At 39.6% G+C, this 24,587-nt stretch overlaps 1 protein-coding gene across 1 annotated transcript in view; it reads left to right on the forward strand.

Moving 5' to 3' along the window:
• The first annotated feature begins 2,037 nt into the window (after window positions 1-2,037).
• Window positions 2,038-24,587, forward strand: part of GTDC1 (glycosyltransferase like domain containing 1) — a 382,423-nt gene continuing 359,873 nt past the window's right edge. The window contains exons 1-2 of the mRNA XM_019925526.3: window positions 2,038-2,645; window positions 5,979-6,065. The gene's annotated coding sequence lies outside the window, so the exon portion shown is untranslated. The remainder of the gene's footprint in view (window positions 2,646-5,978; window positions 6,066-24,587) is intronic.

A 24,587-nucleotide genomic window follows, 5' to 3' on the forward strand; every position in this document is an offset into this window, starting at 1 on the left:
AAATAAATATTAAAAAAAAAGTTGTATGACTATTTCCATAGCAGTGAAATGGCAGCCATAGCCTTTGGAGTTCTTATACTTATTCCATGGGATAGGATTTACTAGTCTTGTGTGTTGTTAGGAACACTCACTTTCAGCTTTTGGCATTTACACTTTTCTGTTTCCCAATTTGTGTTAAAGTGTATGGACAGATGATTGATAAGGTTTTCACATGCTTATAATGCTGTTGTTCAGTTCAACAATGGTTTTAAACTTTGAGGGTCTTCATAGAGCCCGAATTTTGTTTAGAATGGAAGATAGTTTTAATTCTTCAATTTAAGGATAATATGTTTACTCACATAATTTAAAGCAACTTGTGGATGTAACTTTAAAGGCCTAATCAGTTTCCCTTATTTTGGTATGTCTCTCAACTCATTTCCACATCACAACCTAACTCTTCCAAGTTGCAGTTTTAAAAATGAAGTTTACCAGACTTCTAGTTACATTTGCATCTTCTGCCTTCTTCTGACTCATTTAACCCACAAGCTCCTTCCAAATACAAAATCCTTTGATTCGGAATCACAGAAATTTAAATGTGGAAGAAACAAATTCCTCCTTTTACAGGTAATTAAACGAGAGACCTAAAAGATCCTGGTGCTCTTTCTACAGACTATGAATTTTATAAATAAAAGAACTGAATTGAGATTAGGTTGCAGGGAAAAACAGGCAAAATTTGTGGACTGTAAGACCCAATAGAAATTGTGTTAATTGAAATTTTATCGCAGAGAAAGTATGGATGGGAAGGATGAAAGTCAAAGATTGTGACCACTGCTATCGCTCTGCTTTGTGATTTTTAACTACTTGGGTGACTCTTGAGGCGATTGGGGCTGCGCACATACCATTAACTCCCAAACTGCATATGAACTATTTGGAGTAGTGAGAACAGAAAGGACGCTCAAAATGTAGGTAAAGAAAGGAACGAGCCTGTCCAGAGGGTTCTGAGGGGACCAGGGGGAGGGAAATTAGGACGCGTTGGCCAAGCAGGTGCCTAGGAGGTGCGAGCTGCGCCTCAGGTAGCAGTGGCAGGGAAGAAGCCGGGTACGTGGCTCCAGCAGGCCAGGGAGGGGAACGGAGACCGGGGAGAGAAGAGACCGGCGGGAAAACTGCAGGAGGAAACCGAGGCTGACCTAGTGAGCAGCGAAGACCTTCTAGAAGGAAGGAGAAGGCACCAATGCAAGCTTACAACCAGACTAGGGATTAGGGAAAGAGTATAAACAAGCTTAAGGGTAAGACGCGGTGGCTGACTAGAGATGGGAAAGGGCGCGCGGGGAGGTGGGAGGCGAAGTGAGGTCCTAGGGCAGTGGGCAGGTGAGGAGAGACTCGGGGGTTGTGAGCGGAGGTCTCGAGGCTCGCGAAGGCTGGAGCGTCTGCTGAGTCAGAGACCCGCAACAACCTGGCCGCGCAGGGGGCGGAGTGGTGAGCGCGTGGGCGGGCCGGGAGGCGGGGCCTACGCCTGACGCGTCCCGAGGCCGCTGCGGCCGCGGGCCGGGCGGGGCGGCGGCGGCGGCGGCGGCCGCGGGGGAGGGGCACGGCGTCAGCGCGTCGCCGGCTGGGCCGCGCTGGTGGCCAGGAGGGAGAGACTAGGAGGAGGAGGAGGAGGAGGTGAGTAGGCTCCGGGCTGGGGAGCCGCGCGGGCCGGCGGGGAGGCGGGGAGCGCGGCCCCTCCCCTCCTTGGCGCCCGCCCGCGGGGCCGCGCGGCTTGGAGTTCCCAGAGGGGCTGCGGCGGCGGCGGCGGCGGCGGCGCGGGGAGCCGGGGGGCGGAGCTGAGGGCCGCGCGGGCGGCGCGCTTCCCGGACGCACGCGCTGCGTTCGCGGCGCCGCCGTCCGCCCCGCGCCCTGAGCTGGGCACCCCGGCTGCTGTGTCTCATTCCTGATACGCGCTGGCCATTTTCTGACCTTCTTTTCTTGGGTTCTGCGCGCCTTGCGGGCCGGCTTCCCGCAGCCAGCGCGCCGCAGCCGCCTCGTCGCGCGGCCGGTGAGGGTGGCTGGGGGCGCGTCGCCTTCTCGCGGGGAGGAGGTGGGGCCGGGCTCCCGGCCTTGGCCCGAGGAGCGGAGGGGCCGCCTTGCCGACCACGAGACTGCCGGGCCAGTGGTCCCTCGCGCCGCGCGCCGCCAGGTCTTCCTGAAGGACCCTTTGCGCCTGGCCCCATTATCGCCCTAACTCTCCTGACCTCAGCAGCCCCTTAGCGGAGGCTAAAGACCTCGCTCACTCTGCGCTCTCCCCGCCCCCTTCCCTCCTCTGAAGATCCCGCATATACTTATTTTAATCGGGACCCAGGCAGTCTGTTCGGGCGGGGGAAAGGTTCTCTGAATTTGACCTGTAAATCCAGCCGTGTACCCAGCAGCGAGGTTGCAGTACTACGTTAATTTAACCTTTAGTCTAGAGGGAGTTTTTTTTTTTTTTTTTGGTCTCTCCTCTCTGGCAAAGGCAACTTCTAGAGTTTTCTGAGAACTGTACTGCATTACATTGTCTTTGAGATAATTCTTAAGTTAGCGCTTGGAGGCAGTGTGATGGGAGGTTCAAAGAGAAGGCTTTACACTTTTTCCTCCACCTGTATCACAGTTTGAAATGGAAAACGTGCGTTGACGGTGATTTTCCACACCAGGTGGGTTGCAGAATGCAGCCCCCGTGAGCCGTGGCTCTCCTTGGTTATTGGGTGCTACCCCTGAAGTTGATTTTAAAGTTCAACAGAATGGTCAGGTAAAGGAGCTGTTGAAAAGAAATCCAGTATAATTCAATAGAACCATTTTATTGGATTCTATTAACCTGTTTAACCTTAAGCTAGAACATGGCAGGAGTTTCATGTAGGAGCCCACGTACCAAGTGCAATATTGAATTTTAATTAGTGCATTCCAGGTTTGATGTGGAATAGATTCACATTTCTCACTGCCTTTCATTATATATTTTCCTTAGGATCTTGTATTTAAGAAACAGTTTTAGTATTGGGGGGTGGGAAGAGTACCCTTTGAATCATGAAAGTTTCTTTGACGAACTTGAAAACTGGGTAGGTAAAATGTGAACCGTGATACTGAGATAAGGTAGGAAACTGAATTTTATAGCATTACCAATTTGAGAAGTTAAGAAGGCTTTTTTACTCCTGTTTTGAAACCGTGTTGACAACTTAATCTGACAAACTGCAGAAGTACAGAATTTTCTGTTTGTGAGGAAATTCAGCAGTTAACTATTAATTATTATTAATAATTAATTTATTGCAACCCTATAATTTTGCAGAGTAAAAGTAATCCAAGTTTCCTGAAGAGATTTAACATGAACTGAATAGAACTAGTTGACTTAATCGAACACCTAGGTAGATCATTCGTACCTCCCCAATGGATATTTTTGTACCAAAATTTGTTTTGATTTTGATGTCTTAAAAACAAAAAGCCAAGTTATTAGTAACGTTGAATTTTTTCCCGGTGTTTTGAGTATATGCCTTAGTTTGTGATTTGGAGTCATTAGATCAAATGATACAGATTATATTTAGGCAATCTTTACATTTCATCAATTGAAACAGTACTTTCCAGTTTGTTTGAATTTAGTAACTATTTTCACTTCGAGAATGTTTATTCATATTCTTGATTCAGATAGTCTGTGTCAATTCCAGCAGGTTGGCATTGCAAGAGTCCTAGGGTTATGGTGTATGTAACCTTGATATTAATTAGGAAGAAAGGTCCTGTAACACATGGAGTCATCGAATTCCAGCATCCTCAGCTCCCTTTTGGTAGTGGTCCTCAATGCAGAAGTCCCCAGGTCCTTGCTGGGGTAGGGTGAATTCTTTGCATCTCCCACTCCAGTGTTTACTGCAGGTGTTTAGTAGATACTTTTTGGCTTGTGTGCATTTTCCCTGGTGTGGCTTCATGTAAGGTGGGCTGTGTTTTATTCATCTTTGTATGCTTCATGTCAAGCGAAGTGTACTTTGTAATGCTTGTGGTTTTGTTGGGCTTAATCAAATTTAAGAAGGTAGCAGAGTGCTTGGAAGTCATGAATCATGATATTATAAACTTGAAATACCTCATTTCCATTTTTGTGTTGAATAGATACTCTGTTAGGCTGAATTCCAATATTGAAAGAGGTAGCAGGTATCTAATATTTTAGATAAATTGAGGCAAGAGGTTAACATTGAGAATTTTGTTCTTTAATGTACATTACCCACTGTGAAATTGGAAAAGGACACCATTATTTAAATTTTTTGATAGGACACCTCAGTTGAGCTAAAATAATACAAATTTTCCACTGGAGCAAAGTTTGAGAATTGTGAATTGAATGACCCTAATTGTTACTGTACGCCACGTTTTAAGGCCTTGGTTTCACTTTATAAAGATATATTTTTCAGTACATAGACTTCTGGAAGCAGCATGACTTACGGAGTTCAGACTCCTGTGGTAAAAAGCTGTCCTGAAATGATATTTTACACAGTTTCTGGCTGATGCCTTGTGCTTCATGGTGGTGATAATGAAAACAAACAAACCCCAAACCAAACAAACCTTACTGTATTTTCTTTTTCCCTTAGGCTTATATTCTTTCTTTAATAGATTATTATAGTGTGCTTTGTTTATTAAAAAAAAAATTACTGAGGAAATTTTTCAAGCATTTCTTTTGGAAAGTACCACCACTCCACCCTTTGAATAGCCTTGGCAAGTAATGTTTGGGCAAATGCAGGGCCATTTCCATAGTGTGATTCCTATTTGAGTATGTTGAGTTATATGAATAATAGTTTTCATAGGGACATCATCTTTGGACTACATGCATTTTTTTTTCCCCTCATGACACTATTACTGAAAACAATTGTACAGTACAGTATGATAGTGCTTAATTTGTAGGGGGCAAATAATTTCATATCTATCATTGCTGGTTCCTGTGTCAGTCCCAGGCTACCTGGCCCACCCACTGCCTGTTCTGTCTTTTCCACCCACTTCTTGAATTGATTTTTAAGACTGAAAATACCTTAAGATCCCCAGCCTCTTCAGGAGGTGGGATCTGGAATTATTCTGGTGCCCTCGGCATCCATTGCTCACAGAGGTTTGGTGTCTTACTATATCCTTGGCATGTACTCACTTTGAGTTTCAGAATGAGATTCTCATTTTGAAAAATGCTTTCACTCATCAGGAGTTTTGAAATATATGGCATAAACATTTTAGGGAAGTATGTGTGAAGCATCTAGAATATATTAATATAGATTTAGATGGAATTAGTTTATAGAATCAGACAATTGATAAGAATTAGTGAGACTGTCTAGTCGTTTTCTCCCACACTTGAAGGTCACACTTAAGTCATTTAAACTCAAGATTACAATTTTTTTGAGTACTTATTTTTAAAAGTGAAGCAGTTCTGCAGTGTTTCCTTAGCATAAAATAATCCATAGAGTTGATATATTTCTTTTATTATTCCTTTTTGTATTCCAAATCCCTTGTGGACCTGGAACCTTGTCTTGAGCCTGCTCCAGAGCTCTTCCTCTCCTCGCCATCCTCTCTTCCTTCAGGGAACTTGGACCTGGTCTTGTCCATGGTGGACGGTTGGGGTCCTATTTCAACTGGGGCAGAACTAGCAGAGTCAAGATACCTTGATACTGCTTCTCAGACTCACACTCACTGGATTGACTTCTTAGGTACTGAGGACAGGACAGCTGAGAGCTGGGCTCTTTGGCTGTTATAATTTCAGCTTTTTTTGAGGGTCAACTTTCATTTGCATCTGACGCTAGGACACCCTGGTCATCCAGTCATTATGTAGATCCCCTTCCTGACTACCCTGCTCTTGGTTCTCTGCCTTTGTAGCTGAGTTACTTACTGGGTGATTTCTATCCAGTTTCAGTGGTAACTAATTATTTTCAGGTGTTTGATTTTCTAACCAGGTTTTCTCTCAGTTTTGAGCTTTCATTTGACCAAGTATCTTGTTATACTTTCCCATAGCACATTTGTTCGTTATCTGTCTTTCTTTCTAGACTGTGTGTACCCGGAGTGTTGGGACCGAATTTGTGCTGTTCCTGTTGGTGTCCTCAGCACTTAGTACAGTACCTGGCACATAACAGGTGATAAATAAATATTGATTGGATATAATCAATAGTATGTTATCAGTATGGGAAACCAATTTTCATATAGAAATTGAGAATTCATACAAGAAGTTCAGACATTTCATTGCCATCATAAGTACTAGGGAGTCTGTATATTTTAAATTACAAGCATATCCACATACAAAATAGCATCATTAGTCATCTTGCAGGGAGTTTATTTAAGAAGAAAATGTATATAATTTTCACCATGTATTGTTAGGTGTTGCACATGTCTGTTTTTCTGGAGTTTGATTAAATGTATATTATTTTATATTTCTTACAAATAGAAGTTTTATGGCACTATAAAGAAGTGAATTTAATGGCCCTATTTTTTTTTTTTTTTGCGGTACGCGGGCCCCTCACTGTTGCGGCCTCTCCCGTTGCGGAGCACAGGCTTTGGACGCGCAGGCTCAGCGGCCATGGCTCACGGGCCCAGCCGCTCCGCGGCATGTGAGATCTTCCCGGACCGGGGCACAAACCCGTGTCCCCTGCATGGACAGGCGGACTCTCAATCACTGCGCCACCAGGGAAGCCCTAATGGCCCTATTTTTGTGCATTAGTAATTATATACTAAAGAGTAAATTCTCATTAAGAGGCCCTTAAATGCCTGCTCATAAAAAAAGAGAGACCTCTTTGATTTTGTTCTCCATACAATCCCAGTTATTGTATTGAAGCAAGTCATCAAACTCTTTAGTAGTCTAAACCTTTAATTTGGTTTCAGAACAGTAGTCATGTATTGAATACCCAAATTACCATGTCTTTAACAAGTAATGCAGACACTTATTAAAAAAGTAATGACCATAACTTTTCGTGTAGAATTTCTTGTGCTAATTTTTTAAAGAGGACTGTTGAACTGCATTCCCCGTGAAGGCCAAAATCTCATACTTTAAAGGATAGTGGAGTATACATTTATGTGTAGAGAGGAGGGGGTGGTAATTTTTGTAGTGGAATTTTTAAGTGGATAGTTTACTAATTATGTTGAGGTAAACACTTTACAACTCTAAGAGGAAAACTTCAATTATCTGAATGAGATGAGGTATGTGAAATTAATTCAGATAAGTGGGGGAATCCTTAGTGTAAATGGTGCATGTCAAGGGCCATGACCTCAATCTTGATTTTTATTTTTTCTATGTATCTGTCAGCTGGTTTTACCTTACTAGATTCTGATTCTTTTTGATCATGCTGGGAATCATTGATGGAGGAGGTAAAGTTTGCTCTATAATTTTTTTTTTCTTTTGCCACAGAGGGAATCCAGATTATCGTATTCTGTGACAAGTATAATTGCTCATCTCTCGCCTGTACTGCCTGCCCTTTTAGGAGGTACACCACAGCCTCCCATTTTGTCACCTTCCTGTCAAACGTCAAATGTGTTTGGGGACTCCTTGAGAATACACTTGATTTGAAATTAAAGCCACACTCCTCTGTCCAGTCTCAAGATGTTTTCCTGCAAGTTGTTGCAACAAGTTGTGGAGGGTGAATTGAGCTGGATAAAACCTTGATTCTTTTCCTGTCCCCCTTGGGCTTTAATATTTAAGCAGCAGTTTGCACTGTAAGCCCTTGAAATAGAAACAAGCATTGGGGCATAACCCCTGACCTTTGCAAATCCTAACTTGAAATGAAAATTTTTGTGATTGATTAGAGTGTTTTAGGAAAATGATTTCTGCTGCCATTTACTAAGGTTTGCAGCATTCCTGGGCTCCTGGCATCTGAAAGTTATTGTGCAATCTGTAGATAGTCTGTGTAGCTGTGGTGACATTTTCCTCTAGGCTTTGGTTTTTTTGGTATGTTTTGTTTAAACAGAGGTAAGCTCATCTTAGCAGCAGAGGTGTGTGCTATCTGACACCTCTGTAAGTGAATTTTACTTCTTTCTTCAGCATTACCTATAGATGCTTTACTTAAACCACCTCAGAACATGGCTCTTTATTTTCAGCATCACCAGCTTCCTTTTCACCTCTTGGTCTTTGAGATACAAGACGGTTCATATCATGATTGCCTTGGGTAGAGTGGATATGATATCAGCAAGCTCTGTATACAGACCTTGTGAGCAATTTCTAGTTCATTGCCTGAGACCTTCTTAAATACATGCAGGCAATATGATTGAAGAGTTTAGGCTTCAGGGTCAGTCCAAACTGATTTTGACTCTGTACCATTTATGAACAGCATGTCTTTGGGGGAAGTTAGTTACTTCTCTGGGTTTCAGTTTCCTCATATGTAATATAGGAATAATATCAGCTTAGTGTATTGAGTTTTTTTTTAAAGAGTAATCTTAGCTGTATTGATTTGTTGTCATGTGCAGATAAGTGTTCAATAATGTGAATTAATGAACTATCTGGATCATACACGATTTTAAAAAAAAGCAGATTTTGTTCCATTTGATAACAGAGATAGTCAAGTAAGCAAGAATTATTCCAAATAGAGGTCTTGCACAGTTGACTTTGTTTTTCTTTTATTCCTATAACTGCTTTGCTATTATATGTTTTATTTATTTATTTTTATGTCTTTATTTTTTATTATTTTTTATTGGGGTAGAGTTGTTTTACAATGTTGTGTTAGTTTCTACTGTACCAAAAAGTGAAGTAGAGTTCCCTGTGCTATACAGCAGGTTCTTATTAGTTATCTATTTTATATATATTAGTGTATATACGTCAATCCCAATCTCCCAATTCATAACCGCCCCCCTCCCTGGCCTTCCCCCTCTTATTTGTTCTGTACATCTGTGTCTCTATTTCTGCCTTGCAAACCGGTTTATCTATACCATTTTTCTAGATTCCACATGTATGCGCTAATATACGATATTTGTTTTTCTCTTTCTCTTTTGAAAGTACATAAGACTTTTGCAACAATCTATTTATATACAAAGGATATACCGATATGTGGGATAGGGAAGCAGAATGTGGAGTGTACTTGCTGGAGTAAGACAGACTTGGATTTGAATATAGATCTAACATTTGAGTAACCTTGGGCAGGGTTCTTTACTTTTTTGATTAAAACTTTTCATCTGTAAAATGGGTATTAAAGTTTAAAGAGTTAAAAAGGGAAAAAAGGATAATAAAAAGGTTGTTAAGACTTAAGAGATCAGGTACGTAAAATATTGAGTAAAGCTGGAATCCATAAATACTGATAATTTTTATTATGACTGGAAAAGTGGCTTTACTTCTCTGAAGTAAAGAAGCTTCCTCATCTGTAACATGAATATGTGGGAAAATTAATAGAGTTATTATGAGTATTAAATGAGATAATACATGTAAGAACTCATTAAATGTTAATTGCTGGGCTTCCCTGGTGGCGCAGTGGTTGCGAGTCCGCCTGCCGATGCAGGGGACGCGGGTTTGTGCCACGGTCCGGGAAGATCCCACATGCCGTGGAGCGGCTAGGCCCGTGAGCCATGGCTGCTGAGCCTGCGCGTCTGGAGCCTGTGCTTTGCAACGGGAGAGGCCACAACAGTAAGAGGCCTGCATACCGCAAAAAAAAAAAAAAAAAAAGAGTTAATTGCTACTGTTATTTATATTATTATTAATTCAGTTTCAGAACAAATTGGACCAATTTTGAGTCAAAATGAAAGAATTCATACAGATACTTAATATATTTTTTATGTTGGGGGATATTTACTATGGATTTGGGGATGGCAAGTTATCATTCATTAGCTTTCAGTGTTTCCTTAAGACAGCAGTAGTTCTGAAGTTGTGATATACAGGCCTTTTGGGGTCACTGAGACCCTTTCAGGGCGTCCATTAGGTTAAAACTATTTTTATAGTAATACTGTTTGCCTTTTCCACTGTTTTTACATTTGCCTTGCTGATACTAAAGGAATAGTGGGTAAAACTGTGGGTATCTTAGTAGATATTAAATGGCAGTGGCACCAGGGTGTACTAGTAATCATTGTATTCTTCACTACCACGCATTCACTGTAAAAAAAAAAAAACAAACAAAAACTCAAAAAGCCAGTTTTACTTGAGTGTCCTTAATGAAGCAGTAAAAATTATTAGTTTTATTAAATCTTGATCCTTGAATGCATTGTTTTAATATTCTATGTGATGAGGTAGGAAATATGCAGAAGGCACTTCTGCTACATATCCAGAGTACATTGTTTGTCTCAAGGAAAACCCTTACGTGTTCTTTTGAGTTGTGAGCTGAGCTAGCCGTATTTTGCATGAAACATCATTTTTACTTGAAAGAATGACTACCAGACAAACTAGGATTATTTAGACTTAGGTATTTGGCAGTGATATTCTTGAAAACGAACACAGTGAGACTTGTCACTTCATGGCAAAACAATAGACAATATTTGTTGCTGATGATAAAATTTGAGCTTGCTAGTGAAAATTAAAATTTTGGAAAACCTAAGTCAACTGCTGTGCTCTTGTCAGCTTCCCAGTACTTAAAGAGTTTTCTGATGGGATGGGTGGTGATATTATGAATGTGAGTTTTTGCTATGGTATTAATTATGTCAAGATTTTCAATATTTATATAACTCAATGAATGAATATTTTCAAAGTGATCAGTGTTACAAAATTATGGTAAAAGGCCCTTATAGAAAGCAAGTAACAGAATACAAAAAGCTTATGTGATATTAGATTTCATATTACAGCTAACCGAAAACTCCTACTTGTCAAGTTTTGGTGTAATATCAAAGAAGAACATCCACAGTTATCTGAAAATGATATTAATATTAACATATACTTTCTTTCTTCTCACTGCATATATGTGTGGGGCTATTTTTTTCATGTAGTTCAATCAAAACAATGTATCACAACAAATTGAATGTAGAAGCAGATATGAGAATCCAGCTGTCATCTATTAAGTTAGACATGAAAGAAATTTGCAAAAGTTGTAAAACAGTATTATTTTTATCACTAAGCTTTTTTTGTATAATAAAGTAATTTTTCATAAAATATATTCTCATACTAAATGTCATTAAAAATTTTAAATGAATCAGGAAAGCAGAACATATTTTGTCACAAAACTGGAACTTAATCATTGTCTTGCACATTCTAGAAATGGAAACTATTCTATTTCATTCAACAAATACTTGCAGAGTGTATGTGAATAAGCAGTTTCCACGTGCAGGAACTCAGTGTAGGTAGGGAGATAGATGTCTTCATTTTCAGATACTAACAATTCACTGAAACAAGTGCTTTAATAAACATCTGTTCAAAGTTGCATATTTTTTTCACCAAAAAAAGATAGCAAACTAAATGCCATTTTATAACCTGAGTTTTTCCCCCTGTTAACACTATAGAGCAAATCTTTTTTCATGTTAATGTTTATAGATCTATGACATCATTTTATAATAGTGAAAAATTGGAAACAACCTAAATGTCCCATGGATGGGAGAATCAGCTCAATTGTGTTGCATCTCATATCAATTTTTAAATTAAATTATAAATCACGCTTTAAAAAAATTTAAAAAATAGTTAACATTTTCGCCTTTAATTCCTAATATGGTAAATATTGATAATTATAACTCATTAACAAAAGCTCTTGGGAGTCCTCAATTTTCAAGAACACAAAGGAGGCCTGATACTAAGAAGTTTGAGAACTGTTTCTTTAAGGAATGGTGGCTAGAGTCATCAAATGAACAAAGTTCTAAAGTTTTAATATTTTGCGTATTTCTTTGAAATATGGACTACATACCTCTAGTTTCTTTTCCTGGTTGTAATGATATGTTACTGGATAGAGTTCTGTGTCATTCTCCAAGTAGGCAGAAGGTTCCTGTGTGTTTTTAAAGAAGATTTTCATTTTTATTTAAGATCGCTGCTACCTATATTGTTGCTACCCAGAGTTGAGATAATGGTTAATGGTCACTTTATCAGCGGATTCATTCTTGATACTACTCTTTTGGTTGCGAGCTATTCATGTAGTTTTAAGCGCTGTTCACCATGGCAGGCTACTTAAGGGTTGTAGTGAAATTCACTTTGCTGAAAATAAACTGCCATTTTCTCTGAAGTCTTTACACTAGGCTAATCTGTCTGCTGTGAAGTCTTCCTGACATTTCATAGCTATTTTCTAGATGGTCAGTCCACAACTTGTGAATGTGTTTGTGAATTACTTATTTGCCAACAATATAATATGAATTACAGATGGGTTCCATAGTGCCATTGATACTATGGGCAGAGCCTCATTGTGGATTATTAACATCTTTCTTTGGGGAATTATATTCTGACTCCTAGAAGTCTAGCCAAATAAATTACTCCATTGCAGTCCAACAGTGGCAAGAAACCCCCTTTTCCCGCTTACAATAGAAACAGGAGTGCTAAAGCTTTAATAGAAGCAAGAGAGGCATTCTGAAGCAACGCTCAAGAGACGCAGGTTATCCTAGGCACCCCAGGTGGGTAGAAAGGGTGGTGAGTAACCCTCTCAGGTGAAGCAGGTGTAGAAACTTTGGGTCAACCAGCAATGGTGGAGGGAAGAAGAAGGGATATTCTAGATACTGCTTGCAGGTGATAGATACCCTTTTGCGGCAGTTGCTAAAAAAGTAAGGGATGGGTAGTCCTAGGTTGGGAAATCCATATGTATAGAGTCTTGTTGTGTTGTGCTCTTACGTTTGATTATCATATGAACTGAACTCAAGAAATAGAACAACAAGCCAGTTGGGAAGGTTGAACTCATAGATTTATAGGCCAGAGGTTTGAATGTAAAAGGAAATGATGAACTCCAGGGGCATTCATAATCAGAAAGAGCAGTGGAAGCCAGGAGGGTGTTGGAATATGCAAGCTGTTCACAAGGGCCCCAAACAAATTCACGTTACAGGGTGGCTGTTAGGGCAGGGGTAGAACTGGTGATCAGCTGGCACAGTTCAGTCAAAGAATGCTGTGACTCAGCCTGCTGCCTTAGGGTCTCTGGTAGGAAATATAGACTTTTAAGAGTGGTATCCATACAGGAAACCTGTTATGGGGAATGGTGGATATAAAGCAGAAAGCAAGAACCAGGAGAACCTGTGCACACAGATGAGGCCAACTTGGGAGAACTAGAATTTGACCTGAAGTTGAGCTTGTCTTATTTCTGCTCAAGGGTATTGTTTGACCCCTTGGATTGAGGCAAGGCTGAGCCTAAGTGGCAAGCAGAGTGACCATAGCTAGCTGTGTGTAGTGGAGTGACAGACCTGCCCAAGAAATATTTGTTAAACCAATGGATGGAAGTAAGGCAGGGGAACAACTGGGTCATTACACTCATGTTCTTCATGCAACAGACACTAGGCACCATATTACCTACCCACTAAATATTCTCTAGGCTAGGGTTCAGTAAACTTCTTTTTTAAAGCACCAGATAGTAAATATTTTAGGCTTTATGGGTGATTATGGTCTCTGTTAAGTTTGCCATTGTAGTGTGAAAGCAGCCGTAGAAAAATCCATAAATGAATGAGTAGCTATGTTCCAATGAAACTTTGTTTATGGAGACTGGAATTTGAATTTCATGTAATTTTCATATGTCGCAAAATATTGGTCTTTTAAAAAAACTTTTCATCCATTAAAAAATACAAAATCCATTCTTAGATCATAGCTGTGTAAGAAAAGGCAATGGACTGAGTTTTGGGCCACAGGCTCTGATCTTTGTTTTAGGCAAATAAATGACTATCAGTTATGATGCAGAAAGCATCATATTAGCATTACTGAAACAGATGTTCTCTAGGACAATGCTGTTGGTGACACTGTCTTGTTTTATAGGTGACACTGATACAAATCCGTTCAAGAATTTAGATGTGACATCTGCAGCAGGTTCAGATCTCTCAGCTATAAGACAAACTGGATACTTCATAAAGATTGTCATCTATTATGCGCAGAGAGCCAAAATCCGTTACTGAGATTGTCTGGGTGAACTGCCTGCTGGGTCCAGTGATGCACTAGTAGACAGAGAAGTTGAAAAAGAAGGCTGGCATATTCTTTGGATGACTGGCAGAATGTGACACCAATATGGCATCGAGCCCTACTGTGATTCCAAGAACTGCATGACTAAATAAAAATGATTTTTTTGGCAGGGGTGGTTCAAGTAACTTTGATCTTTACTTGGGGAATGTGTAATGCATTATCATTCCATAGTGACACATGGTGATTGCTTTGGTAATCAGACTTTAAAGATCCTGTCTGTTGATGGATTTTAATGTATTACAGTTATCACCTTTTAGTATTGGGCTTTTTTACACTAAGGGTAATATTGTAAAGAGAAACATCTGCTTAACCTAAAAAAATTAACCTAAAAACGTTAATTTAAAGACTATGATTTCACATGGAAGTTTTTGCTTGGGAGATTTTTGAAATTTTGCTCTCCCCTAGCGTGTTTAAAATATGCTTCTATTTGTAAAAAGCTACTGCTCCCAGAATTTTCTAGGAGAATATCCTTTTGTGTAGGCTACTGAAATCAATAGTAAGTAGAAAATCGTATTCTACAGTGCTAATGTGCATAGAACATAGTATTATAAATTAATACTAACTACTACTATTAATTAATGTCTTCAGACCTATTAAATAAATTCACTTAAAATGATTTAACAAGGGCTTCCCTGGTGGCGCAGCGGTTGAGAGTCCGCCTGCCGATGCAGGGGACACGGGTTTGTCCCGGTCCGGGAAGATCCCACGTGCTGCGGAGTGGCCGGGCCCGTGAGCCATGGCTGCTGAGCCTGCGCGTCCAGAGCCTGTGCTCCGCAACGGGAGAGGCCACAACAGTGAGAGGCCCGCGTACCGCAAAAAAAAAAAAAAAAAAAAAAATTTAACAAGCAGATGTTAACTGGAAATAAACATATGTATTTTCTAGAACTATTGAATCACAAGAAAACTGGAACATCAAAGTACTCTCTGAACCAAGTCACTGTTTTATTTGGTTAGAGTCCCTGCTTTTGGCATACATCTATTTATACCAGTTATAGAGGATTTGAAAGCAGTGCTGGGAAATGAGGTGGGTGGATTCTCTCAAAGTTGAATCCCATTTTTTTCCTCAGTGAGTCTTCAACATTTTTTTCATCTAGCATTCAACAAAAACTCTGGCAGCCGAGGATGTAAAACATAGATTACATTTTATATAGTTCATACAGCTCATCTACAAACAGAAAAAGATTTCCTCATGACTTACCTTGAAATCTTTATTTAAGGCCTATACTAATCAGTTTGTCAGTGTGCCACTGCTACTATTGCACATTTTTGGTCAGAGTGCAGTGCAACTAAAAGCCATCCTGCTAGGAAAAGATTTGAAGATTGCTGAATAGTGGAAGTTACACACATCTAATTTACAAGTCAGATTAGTGATCAGAGTCATATGAAGTTGATTTTATGGTTTTTAAGCTAGTTTTTCATTGAAGCAATGCCTATAGCTGAGTGACAGGTGTGTTGTAACATTTGAATGCCTTAAACTCTTGAATCTGGAGTGAAAGAGTTGTCTTATAGATGTTCAGATCCTAAAACTCAAGGATTTTGAAATAAAATGCTGTCATTTATTGTGCCATAATTGAACTGCCCTGCAGATTTTATTTTGGATCATTGTGATTAATATTTGGAAAACTTTCCCATTTTCAAATATAAGGCATTTTAGGAAAGACTGTGATTGTGTGTGTGTGTTTGTTTAAATAGAGCAGCAAAACACTTTTACTTTATAGATATATTCAATAAGAAATACATGGATTTAACATTGGTAGACCACTCAAATCAGGAATTCCACTGTCATTTTCTGGAAACCTTCCATAAAGGGGAGGAGACAATAAATAGATCCCTTTGTAGATTGCAATTATTATTTTTTCCTAAACTTTTTTCAAAATATACAGAAGGATGCAGAGCTATAGCTTGATAGGTTACAGTTATTCTTATTTCACCTGTACTTACTGAAATTGAGAAGACCTCTCATAGAAGTGAGTATGAAAAAAAGTAGTGAATTGCAGAAAGGAAGTGCTATTTATTGGGATTTGAGAACATTATTTCAGACAAGCATCTGTGTTAGTCTTTTTTTTTTTTTTTTTTTTTCCCGATATGCGGGCCTCTCACTGTTGTGGCCTCTCCCGTTGTGGAGCACAGGCTCCAGACGCTCAGGCTCAGCGGCCATGGCTCATGGGCCTAGCTGCTCCGCGGCATGTGGGATCTTCCCAGGCCGGGGCACGAACCCGTGTCCCTTGCATCGGCAGGCGGACTCTCAACCACTGCGCCACCAGGGAAGCCCTGTGTTAGCCTTTTAGATGGTTCTTGGGCCAATAATTGACTTGAATGTAATCAGGAGAAGAAGAAAATCCAGTTTTAAAAATTTATTTTTGGCTGTGTTGGGACTTCGTTGCTGCTTGCAGGCTTTCTTTAGTTGCAGCAAGATGGGGCTGCTTTTCGTTCTGGTGTGTGGGCTTCTTATTGCAGTAGCTTCTCTTGTTGTGGAGCACGGGCTGTAGGCACGTGGGCTTCAGTAGTTGTGGCTCATGGGCTCTGTAGTTGTGCCTAGAGGGCGCTAGAGCGCAGGCTCAGTAGTTGTGGTGCACAGGCTTACACGAACCCATGTCCCCTGCATTGGCAGGCGGACTCTCAACCACTGTGCCACCAGGGAAGCTCGGCAGGCAGATTCTTAATCACTGCACCACCAGCGAAGTCCAAAATCCAGGTATTTAAAACTAGTTTTCTGTCAGTGGTCAGAAGAATATTTTGTTTTATCTTCTCTCATCCTGCCATGTAGTGAGGTCTTATGAATTGATTTTTGAGATGACAAAACATTGGGATTTATAGGGTCTTGAGAATTCATCAATTACATCTTTTTGTCCGCGAACTATGTTTTATATAGGACTTCTTTAGTCATATTTATAGGAGATAAGAAAGACAGTGAACCTGACTTTTATAGACTCCAAAAAAGACTTCTGAAGAAAGATTACTGTAAGGTAAAATGTAGTAGGCATACATTCCTGTGATTATTTTAGTAGAGCAGTGACTATTTAGGTGGATTCTTTTCCCATTTCCTTTTCCCCCAAGGTCGTAGTCACTGGTTAAAGCTGCTTTTCCTTGAGGCGAATGGGAGGTAACTTTGTGAATGGAGATATTGAGGCTATTGTAGACATCAGGAAATGAGTGGATTGCAAAAGAGAGAATGAGATGGTAAATGTGTTAGGTGATAAGATCATAGATAAGCACTCCTTTTTTGGATTGACAAGGGTGCTAGAGTAAGGATATCAGTAGAATAGAGTTGATTTGTTATTACCTTGTACTATTTACTGTAGAGAATTAAAAACATGTTTTTATATTGGAGTGTAGTTGATTTATAATGTTGTATATTGTTGTACAGAATGTTTAGTTGTAGATACCATATATTTTAATCTGAATTTTAAAGTGGGAATTCTCCATTTTGTGCAGTGACTCTTCACTAAATGTATTTATAATTAAATGAAGTGTTTGAGTATAAATAACATACTAATTTACTAAGATAAAATTTGTTTGACCAAATGAGGAATCTCCCTTTTTTCTTTCCCTTGATGTTTAGTCAGTAGCTCCCCACTCCCCTTTTCTGGTAAATTTTTTTTTTTGCGGTATGCCGGCCTCTCACTGTTGTGGCCTCTCCCATTGCGGAGCAAAGGCTCCGGATTCGCAGGCTCAGCGGCCATGGCTCACGGGTCCAGGCGCTCCGCGGCATGTGGCATCTTCCCGGACAAGGGCATGAACCCGTGTCCCCTGCATCGGCAGGCGGACTCTCAACCACTGCGCCACCAGGGAAGCCCTTTGGTAAATTTTTATTTCATATTGAGTTGCTTAAAATGAAGGGTCCCTTATTATAGGTAAGCAGTACATGTAATGCAGGGGAATCACACCTGTCATAAGATGATAGGATGATGACTAAGACTTCTTTGTTTCAGGATTTCAGCTGAAGCTCCAACACTGAAAATAAAGGGTAGTAAGCATCCTTATATTCTAAAGAGGAATGTGGGGCTTAGTTAAGAAGAACAGGATTGCAGCATCCACTTCCCATACATAAGTGAAATTAGAAGAGGAGTTTTAAAACTGTCATTCAAGTGAAGAATTGTTAATCTAGTGGAGAGTTAGTTCTGTGATATTTCCCTTGTTCTTTCCAAAAGGACCTTTTATTTCCAGTCCAGGATTTGGCTATGTCTTCCAGGAGGGTAGATTGGTCTTTAATTTCACGTTTGGTTGTTTAATCAGCTACAGAATCGTGTTTCTTTTTTTTTAAATTATGCTTTATTATTTGACCTACATGCTATTTATGATTGTATTCATTAATTTTAAATTCATTTTTTTAAACCCCACATTTGTTTATTTATTTATTTTTTTGGCTGTGTTGGGTCTTCGTTTCTGTGTGAGGGCTTTCTCTAGTTGTGACAAGCGGGGGCCACTCTTCATCGCGGTGCGCGGGCCTCTCACTATTGCGGCCTCTCTTGTTGTGGAGCACAGGCTCCAGACGCACAGGCTCAGTAGTTGTGGCTCACAGGCACAGTTGCTCCGCGGCATGTGGGATCTTCCCAGACCAGGGCCCGAACCCGTGTCCCCTGCGTTAGCAGGCAGATTCTCAACCACTGCACCGCCGGGGAAGCCCCAGAATCATGTTTCTTGATACCACAATGGCAACTTGCAAAGGGTTCTTGAGAGAGCATGGCATACGTTTCCTAGAGTTTGGGGGCGTTCCTGAACTGACTCGTTTCTGGAGGGAAGGAGAGTGACGGAAGCCAGTGAGATGGCATGTTGAGTGAGAGGGCAGTAGTGGAAAGAGTTGACATTTGCATCTAGCGTAGTAAGAAGGCATAAGTTTTTTTTATGGACCAAGTGGATGCCATGGGAAGTAACCAGGCTTGAGTAATCTTAATGGATCCTGCCAAGGAAGGCTGCTTGCCCTATGAGGGAATTTTGGGTGGGATAGTAAGAGGTCAGCCTGAGAGTGCATCCCGCACACCAGGGAACAATTCAGCATGGAAGATCCAGCCTCTTTGCTTGCTGTAACTTAAGGCGCCCCTGCTGGGAAGACCTGAAATATACTGTCCAAGCTGGGCTTTGAGAATGAGAGGAGGTAGCTATCAATAATTACACAAGTATAACAGATCATCCTGTTTCATGGCTGTCGAGTAAACCCCTGTGGAAGTAGGCACATGGGATACTTGTCCCTCTTCCTCTGCCTATCCTGATCTGGAGGAATGAGGAAGTGAAAAAGGAAGTGGAGAAAGGTGAAAGAGCCAGCAAGGATTTTGAAAGAAACTGATTCTGTTCTTTCTCTTGGCTGTCCTGGGCTGAGGCAGGGTACATGGGTACTGTTTGAATAAGATATGAAACTGAAGGTATAAATTGGACTAGGTTATATTTTGCAGTACTTGAAAATGACTGAGAAGCAGCAGGATTTTTATCTGGGATGTTATGGAGAGATGGGGAAGTGAGATCCAGAGAAGTATATTTGAAGTGATGAAAGGAAATTAGAGCATATATCCCATTGAGTTCATTGTATTAGATCATTTTCTTAGTTTAATAGGATTTTAATTTCATTGAACAAACCTTTAGTAAGTACCTACAATCTGATCTGTAAGGTACTCAGTTAAGCATTTTAGGGCAGGCAAAGATGAGGAAGATTTTCTGTCCTCAGGGGGTTTCCGCTTTAGTGTAAATAGGTAAACTTAATCCATGACAGAGCAACATAGGTGCTCTAGACCTATAAGTGGCAATGCTGTGGGGATGTGGAAAGAAGTGAATACCTCTGGGGTTCAGGGCAGGTTTTGTGGAGGAGGCAGAGTTTGGGCTGTGCCTTGAAGGAAGAGAATGGTAACAGCTGGGAAGAAGGGCATTCTGGCGTAAGGGAAGAGTCGAAGGCACGGGATTGGGAATGAACAGATGGCTGGGAGGAAATAATGCTTATCCACACTGAACATTTTACTTTTTAAGAAATGGTTTCCATGACCAGTTAAACGTGTTTGCCCATGTTACAATTCCAGTTGAAGTTTGATTTTTTTTTACATGCCATTTTGCATTTTGTTAGTAATGCACAAAGTATATTCCTTTATGAGATACAGTGTGGAAACGTTATTCACGTTAGAACCTAGATGCTTATAAGCATCAAAACCAAACTTCTAAGTCTGATCATAAAGTCTATTACTTTCCTTGATTTAAAACAGTAAAATGTAGAGAAGATGATGATTTTTACATATGATCTTGAGCATTTGGCAGTGCAATTAGTTTCATAACAAGTGATCGTTTTTTAAAGCCTTCCCAGAATAAGAATGAGTATCTTGATGCTAGTGTCACTTTTAAATAGCTATAGTTCCAGGAATGTGTCTGTTCACGTTGTTATCTTAAATACACACCTTATCTATCCATATTGCTGTACTTCAGATGTGAAAGTAAAAATAAAGGTGTGAAGTGCCTAACAGACTTGTATGGATTTATGTAAATCAGAAAACACAGAGTTCATTAGTGCTGAGGCCCTAATGTATTAAATTCAAGTATGGATTATTTCCTAAAAGTTTTATACACACACACGTGCACACACACACGCACACAGCGTGATGCCCAGTGATTAACTTTGCAAAAAAAAAAAAAATTGTAAGAGCTTTTTTTCTCTGAACTCCAGACACATACCCAATTGTCTTGTGGTACCTGCATATGGTTAGTTAAAGGTATTTAAAATACTCAAAACTGAATTGATCTTTTTACCCAAACTTGTTTCGTCTTTAGTCTTCCTCATCTAAGTTAATGACAATTCCACCCATGTTACTCTGACCAGAAACCTTGGAGTCATCTCTGACTCTTCTGTCTTATATGTACACTTCATCTGTCAGTAGTTCATGTTGACTCTTCATCAGAATACATCTAGAATTTGAATCTGACCACCTCTCACCACGTCCACTACTGCCTTCATCAACCTATTATCATCTCTTACTTGCATTTTTTTTTTTCTTTTTTAGCTGCGCTGAGTGGCACGCAGGATCTTAGTTCCTGGACTAGGGATCAAACCTGTACCCCCTGCAGTGGAAGCGCAGAGTCTTAAACCACTGGACCACCAGGGAAGTCCCTACTTGGATTATTTTAATAGTCTCCTAACTGGTCTCCTAGCTTCCTCTTACAATCCTCAGCTCAATGTGTAACCCAGCACTTCAGTCTAGTCTCAGTGCAGTAGCCAAAATAATCACAATTAAAACATACCTCAAATCTTGTCTTTGTTCAATTCAAAACTTCAATTGTTTCCTTTCTCATTCGCTGTAAAAACTAAAGTCTTTGTAGTAGCCTATAAGGCTCTACATGATCTTGCCCCATCTGCAATCTCATCCTTTGACTGTGTTGACTACCCCCCATTCACAACCTGACTGTTGTTCCTGGAATAGCTGGCCTCAGGGCCTTTGCACTTGTTCTTCCCTTTGCCTGGAATGCTCTTTCCCCTAGATAACTGCTTAGCTTATTCCCTAGCTTTTCTTGGGTCTTTTTTGAAATGGTACATTCCTAGTGAGACCTTCCTTAACCATTTTATTTAAAACATCCCCCTCCTTCCAGTTGCGTTATTTTTCTGGTTAGCACTTTCCTAAACTAATTGTATATTTTACTTTTTTTATGGTCAGTCTTTTTAGGATGAAAGCTTGATGAGGGCAGGGGATTTTGTTTTGTTTACTACTGTACCACCCCATTCAGAATCATTCTTGGCACATAGTTCGTACTTGAATACATAATTATTGAATAAATAAAAGAATAAAAATTTATTATACGGGGGTTAAACCTGTAGTAAAACCTGATGTACACTTATTGGTGTCTTTGGGCAATGATGCTATTTCCAAATGTCTGAATATAACTTTTCCTTTTACATATTTAAATCAAATGTATTGGGGGTGTAATTGACATAAAATAAAAGGCACTTTAAATGTAGTGTTCAGTGAATTTTGATAGATATATACACCTATGTAACTACTATTATGGTCAAGGTATAGAATATTTCCATCACCTCAAAAAGTTCCCTTGTGTCCTTTTGCAGTCACTTCTCCCTCCCTCCCTCATGCTCATTTCCAGGCAACTAGTAATCTGATTTTTGTCACTAGTTTTCCCTGCTCTAAATTTTCATATAAATAGAATCACATACTATGTACTCTTTTCAGCATGATGTGTTTGAAGCTTCTTCCTATGTTATTGTATGCCTTAGTAATTAGGTCCTTTTCACTGCAGAGTAGTGTTCATTGTATAACTGTGCCACAACTTGCTTATCCACTTATCTGATTGTGGACATTTGGGGTGTTTCTGTTTTGCATGTAAGGAATAAGCTACCATGAATGCTCATGTTCAAGTCTTTGTGTCTTATGCTTTAATTTTTCTAGGTTAGATACCCAGAGGTAGAATTGTAGTGACATTTGATAAGTGTATGTTTAACTTCATAAGAAACTGCCAAACTGTTTTCAAAGTGATTGTACCATATTCTCCCCAAATGTATGAAAGTTCTAGTTGTTTCACATTCTGGCCAGCACTTGATGTTATCATTCTTTTAAATTCTGACATTCTAGTGGGTGTGTGGTGGTATCTCATTGTGGTTTTAATTTGCATTTCTTTGTTTACCAGTGACATTGATCTTTTCATGTATTTATTGACCATTTTATCTTTTTCTGTGAGTATCTGTTCAAATCTTTTGGCCATTTTTAAAAATTGGATTTTTTGTTTTCTTGTCATTCAGCTTTAAGAGTTCTTTATGTATCTGGATACAGTCAAACATTTTCTCTTGGTCTGTAGATTGTCCTTTGATTAATGGTGTCTTTTGAAGAGCAGAAGTTTCAATTTTTTAATAAATCCATTTTATCAGTGTCTTCTCCTCCCTCCCTCCCTCCCTTCCTTTTTGGTTCTTTCCAAGAAATCATTGATTAATTCTAGGTTGTAAAGATTTTCTCCTGTGTTTTCTTCTAGAAGTTTTATAGTTTTACCTTTTACATTCAGTCTCTTGTCCATTTTGAATTAATTTTTGTGTAGAGTGTGAGATAAGGATCAAGGTCCATTCTTTTTCGTATCGAGTTTTCCAAGGATCACTTGTGGAAAAAACTGTCTTTTCTCCTTTGAGTTATCTTGAAACTTTTGTTAAAAATCAACTAATCATATATTTGTGAATCTTTTCCTAGACTCTATTATGTATTGATCTATATGTCTATCATGCCAACACCACACTGTTTGATACTAAGTCTTGAAATAAGTAGTATAAGTTGTCTAACTTTGTTCTTTTTTGAAATTGTTTACGCCCTCGAAATCCTTTCCATTACCATGTCCTTGAAACTATGTTTTATTTTTAATTTATTTTTTGTTGTTCTTGTTACTCATGAAAGGGCATTTTAATATTTAACCTTGGCACCTAAGGCCCTCTCCAGTTAGGCTTTAGTCTACTTTTTCTACCTTTATTTTCTCCTTTTTTTATACCTAACAAGTACTCCAGGGTCCTGGTCAGTATTTCTATATTTACCTCCTTTTCTTTGATAATACTCTTTCCTTTGCTGAAAGCCCTTCTTCACCTCTCCCTTTTAAAATCCTAATCATTTTTCAAAGTCTCTCATTTCTTTATGGTGGTGCTTTTCTTACTAGGATATTACAGTCCTTTAAATATTTGTCACATTCTTCTTATTAAATTGCAAGCTCATTGACTGCCTTACTCATCGTTGATCCTCCCATAGTGTCTCACTAGCCCAGAGCATGGCACATAGTTAATGTTCTGTAAATATTTATTGAACATTTACATAAAAAATCTTTAAAATAGAAAGCCTTTAGGGTACCTTAAAGTATTAGATCTCCAGTGTGGCTTGTTGAGTGAATAAGCAGATATGTAAGAGTATACTACCTGCTGCAGGTATCATGCTGCCCCCCAAATAGATCTTTTCGCACGGCTATAGTTTTAGAGTAGGGAACAGAAAGAAAGAAAGGGGCCATTATTTCATCTAAATAGTGTTCACCCAGTAAAGTTGGAGGACTGCTGTGGGCAATTACCCATCCTCTGATGTAATCCGTATCTTTCTCTCTTCTTTTATGACAGTCCTTTAATTTAACCTGTGTTGGTCAACATGATTTTTTACTGAGGACAGGCACTATTTATGGTGCAAGGGTGAACCAACTAAGCCCTCAATGACCTGTATACAAATGATAGACACATGGATATTTTCTGTATGCCATGAGTAAGTGCGGAGATGGGTATCATGGTAGAACAGAAGAGGAATACTTGGGTGTTTGGTTGCCCTTTTAGGTTCTCATAGGCCTATATCTAGGTGTATAAATTGGGGAGGACCAAATGTGCTTTGCTTAGCCCAACGTTCACTGACTGAGCAGTCTATTTTCAGATAGTTCTTCAGATACTGAAAGTCATCCGTCATTGCTTAGTTTTATACACTCTTCCATTTATTTATACCTACTGTCGTTTGCTGAGATCATCCCTTCAGAAAACATTTTCTTGAGGAGCCATGATGCGCTGGATGCTAGTGCTGGCACTAAAATAAAAAAGACCTGCCTCCTGGAGGAGTGGACCTTTCATTTGAGGTATCAGTATTCAACAAATGCTTCTATATCCCAAGGAAGTACTGTAACATATACAGATTTGTGGAAAGCTAGTTTTGTGACCTTTGAA

Source organism: Tursiops truncatus, chromosome 7, assembly GCF_011762595.2.
Source record: "Tursiops truncatus isolate mTurTru1 chromosome 7, mTurTru1.mat.Y, whole genome shotgun sequence".
Classification (NCBI taxonomy): domain Eukaryota; kingdom Metazoa; phylum Chordata; class Mammalia; order Artiodactyla; family Delphinidae; genus Tursiops; species Tursiops truncatus.